The 4,305-nt window shown below is 41.0% G+C and overlaps 1 long non-coding RNA gene across 1 annotated transcript; it reads right to left on the bottom strand.

The window, feature by feature from the left end:
• Positions 1–2,228: 2,228 nt before the first annotated feature.
• LOC113832355 lies at positions 2,229–4,305 on the bottom strand. The gene is made up of 2 exons (XR_003479602.2): positions 4,115–4,305; positions 2,229–2,381 (listed from the first exon to the last, which is right to left on the bottom strand). It is a non-coding gene; the product is annotated as an uncharacterized LOC113832355 (long non-coding RNA).

The following is a 4,305-nucleotide window of genomic DNA, read 5'->3' as shown; positions in this document are numbered from 1 at the left end:
CTCTGGAAGAGCAGTCGGTGCTCCTAACCTCTGAGCCATCTCTCCAGCCCAGACATCAAACTTTTAAAATGAGAGATTTTTGGGTTTCTTTAGAGACTTGGGATTTTTAAAAGAGACAGGATGTTTTTAAAGAGACAACATTTGAAGTGTTTGAATTTGTAAGGCTGTGGGACTTCAGTTTGTAAAATGTTTTATATTGTGGTGTTTGTATTAAGGTGTGAACTTGGGGAAGAACAAGAAAGGGAAGGCCTGGCTCAACAGCGATGTGTCTCTGTGTCAAGTAGACAGTGGTGTGTCTCTGTGTCAAGTAGAAGGGGTCAGTTGTGCTGGCTAGTTTTGTGTCAACTTGACTCAAGCAATAGTCATCTGAGAGGAGGGAGCCTCAGTTGAGAAAATACTTCCAGAAGAATGGTCTTTAAGCAGACAAGACTGTAGTGCATTCATTAGTGATTAGTGGGGGAGAGCCCAACCCATTGTGGTCCTAGGTTCTGTAAGCAAGCCATGAGGTTAACTGTGAATTCTTAACATTCATAACATAGAGTAAACACCCCCATTCTAAAATAGAAGAGCCAGGCATAACAAGGATCAGCCACACCAAAGCAGAACCAAATTCCAGTAGGGCAAACACTGAACTGAAGTTCCATGCCTGCACCTGGGACTTGCAATCAATTGCACTCAAAAAGCTTGGCTAGCCCCAGCCCTCTACCTCTGCTGCCTTCAGCATGCACAGATTCTCTCCTGAGCTGTCCAAATTCTATGCTTTTTGCTCCCCTTGGCACATATCCCATGGTCCTAGCATCTCCAATATACTGGACTGGCCAAGGCAACTAAGGATTCACTATCACAGCTTTACACAATGGCCTCCTGGGACCTCTGCTCAGAGATTCCTACCCTGCCGCACACTGGCCTCATCTGCTCTCTCCCTCAGTATTGCACCTTCCATGCCTTCGAAACCAACATACAAGAATGGCATTGCCAATTCTGTTGCCAGCTTAAGATGTTGCCAGCCTTCTTGGAACACAGCTGTGTGCTCACCATGAGGGAACACTTTTCTGTTGTCCCAGTGAAGAACACTGGGTTTCTTTAATGACACAATCTCTTTAGTAGTTGCAGCTCTTTATTGTCTGTCCTGTCTTTAGCCACTACTTAAGCTTGCCTAGACACTTTTCCTTTGTCAAATAAACTTATCCATTATCTTTACATTCAACTCACTCAACTGTTCCCAATGTACAGGCAGGATGAAGCCAGATTCTTGACCAAAATCTCTCAAACAGCCCCTAACATAGTTCCTGAATGCATCCCTGCTGACCTCAGAAACCTCTTGGGCTGGGCCTCCACTGTCTGCATCTTTCTCAGCATCACTCTCTCCCATGCTCCCTCTAAGGCAGCTTGTTAGTCTTTGTTTATGGTAGTCAATGGCATTCCTAGCCCAAGGTAGTCTTCCACATTCTTCCTACAAAACAATTCTAGAAGCATCAGGTTTATTACAATGACTCACTTCTCAATTTCTGTCTGTTTTCCGTGGCTGTGATAAAATACTCTGACAAAAGCAACTTGAAGGAGAAAGGCTATTTCAGCTCACAGTTCCAGGTTACAATTCATCAATTTTGGAAAGTCACAGAGGCAGGAGGCTGAGACAGCTGGACACATTGCAACCACAGTCAATAAACAGACAGCAGCAGGGTGGCGGTGGTGCACATCTCTAATGCCAGCACTTGGGAGGAAGAAGCAGGAGGATCTCTGAGTTTGAGGCCAACCTGGTCTACAGAGAGAGTTCCAGAATGGTCAGAGCTACACAGAGAAACCCTGTCTTTAAAAACCAAAAATAAATAAACAAATAAATAATTAAACAGACAGCAAGAAACTCTCTTTATTCAGTCCACAGATCACCCCATGGAATGGTGCCACCCACCATAAAAGTGAATCTTTCCACTTTACTCCAATTAAAAAAAAAAAAAATCCTCGGCTGGAGAGATGGCTCAGAGGTTAAGAGCACTGACTACTCTTCCAGAGGTCCTGAGTTCAATTCCCAGTAACCACATGGTGGCTCACAACCATCCGTTATGAGATCTGGTGCCCTCTTCTGATGTGCAGATATACATGGAAGCAGAATGTTGTATACATAATAAATAAATAAAGATCTTTAAAAAAAATCCTCACAGGAATGTTCAGCACACACACACACACACACACACACACACACACACACACACACAATTTAAGCAAGATTGGAATAATAAGTTTTATGTGACAGAAGACTAACAAATGTCCTTAGTAGCAACTTCTTTGCCCATCTGGAGCTATAGCTGTCCTGGAACTTGATTTATAGACCAGGTTGGCCTCGAACTCACAGAGATCCGTCTGCCTTTGCCTCCTGAGTGCTGGAATAAAGAGAGAAAAAAAGAATTGTTACTATTCTAGTCCCAAGGACTGCTATCATGCCACTGCCTGTATTCAATGAATTCTTATTCTCTCAGAGAGAATACCTTATTTTGCATAGTTTTTATTTCCTTATTCTGGTCCACTGATTCTTTTCTTTGTAATGTCTAAACTTGTATTCATTTTATGCTATGAAATTTTTATTTTAGAATTTCCTACAAGATTTTAATTTATCACCAGATTACTTTCATGTATTCACTTAAGTCTTTGGGCATATCTATATTATTTCTGAAAAAATTATTTTAAGCTTCTTGTCAAATCCCATTGTCTGTGATTTCTGGGTCTGTTTCTATCAATTTATGTTTCTGAACTATGAGACACCTTTTTGTGTGTTTTTTGTCTGTAGATTACTATTTTTTTTGATGTTGGACTTAAATGGACTTAAATTTCACCAAGGGCCAAACATTATTATTATTATTATTATTATTATTTGTATTTGGTTTTTCGAGACAGGATTTCTCTGTGTAGCTTTGTAGACCAGAGTGGCCTCAAACTCATGGAGATTCACCTGCTCTGCCTCCCGAGTGCTGGGATTAAAGGCATGTACCACTACTGCCTGGTAGGTTATATTATTTTTAAAATTGTTTTGCTTTGTCTTGTCAAACATTTACTTGCAGATTATCTTAATCTTTTCTAGGCTTTCTTTTAGTTGTTTTAAAGGCATATCTAGAGTAGACTTGTAAGTCTAATTTAACCCTGCCACTGAGGCCTGACCTACCTGAGGTCTCCTGAATCCCTCATACATGTAGCAAGGCTTCTCTACAGAAGAATAATGGAAACCTGGTTGGGTTTCAGCCCTGTGTGAGCTATGGACACTCTCAGATTACATTACCTACACAGTTGTCCTTCCACAACTCATTATTCAGCCTCAAATAGGTTGGCAGCCAAATTCACATCAGTGCAGACCTCTGGATCTTTCTCTATAAAACTCCATCTTAGCTATGATTATGATCTTCACCTTCACCAGGAAACCAGTAGGCTCTCTCTGGGCTTTCTTTTTCTACCACTTCCAGAAAATTGCTTCAAGGAAGAAAACAAGAGCAACTGTATGTTGGGTCTATCTTGCTTTAGACTTTTCTGTTGGACATCAATGTACCATTCTGCCTGTTTTTTAATGATGTAAACACTGTTGTTTCATTTTGTCTAACTACAGGGTGAGGTCATAAAAGAGATGGCAGAGTGTAACAACTCTTTTAAGGGCCACAATCTTATAACAAGATATTACTTTTCTGGAAAAAAATGTATTGCATTTATATTTTGTGTGTGCACACATACATCATGGCACATGTGTGTGGTAGTCAGAAAATAACTTGAGGTCGTCACTTCCCTCCTTCCCACGTGGGGATCTACCTCAGGCTGTTTGGCTCCTCAGCATGTGCTTCAACATTTGAGTCATTTCAGCAGCCCTTACAAATTTTCCTTCAGAGACCAGATCATTGTATATTCTACATTTTAGCTTAGAAAAACAAATGGTACTAAGATACCCCACAATGCACCAGACCTGAGATTGGTAGCCAGGTACTAATAACAGTTGAGCTTGTAGCAAACATAGCAGAGACTATCTTTAGATACAACTATATTCCAAATCCTATCCTCAGGTTCCTGTCATCTCTCTTCTATCAAAACTTTTTTCCTCAGAAAGTCTAAAATATTTTTTTTTAATTACCAGGCTTACAGGAAGGAAATGTGTCTCCAGTGCTGATAGATTTAGCAGATGGTGGAGACTCTGAGGCAGACAGGAGAGCCATCTGGTAGGTCTTTCCATGTAGTTGCCGACGTATAGACGCTGAGACAGCACCAGTTTCAAGCAGATTAACTCCTCCTTCTCTTGTCAGATAAGAGCATACCTTTGCTCGACTTAGATCA

This window comes from Cricetulus griseus (assembly GCF_003668045.3).
Source record: "Cricetulus griseus strain 17A/GY chromosome 1 unlocalized genomic scaffold, alternate assembly CriGri-PICRH-1.0 chr1_1, whole genome shotgun sequence".
Lineage (NCBI taxonomy): Eukaryota > Metazoa > Chordata > Mammalia > Rodentia > Cricetidae > Cricetulus > Cricetulus griseus.
This window is presented reverse-complemented; position numbering and strand designations above follow the sequence as displayed.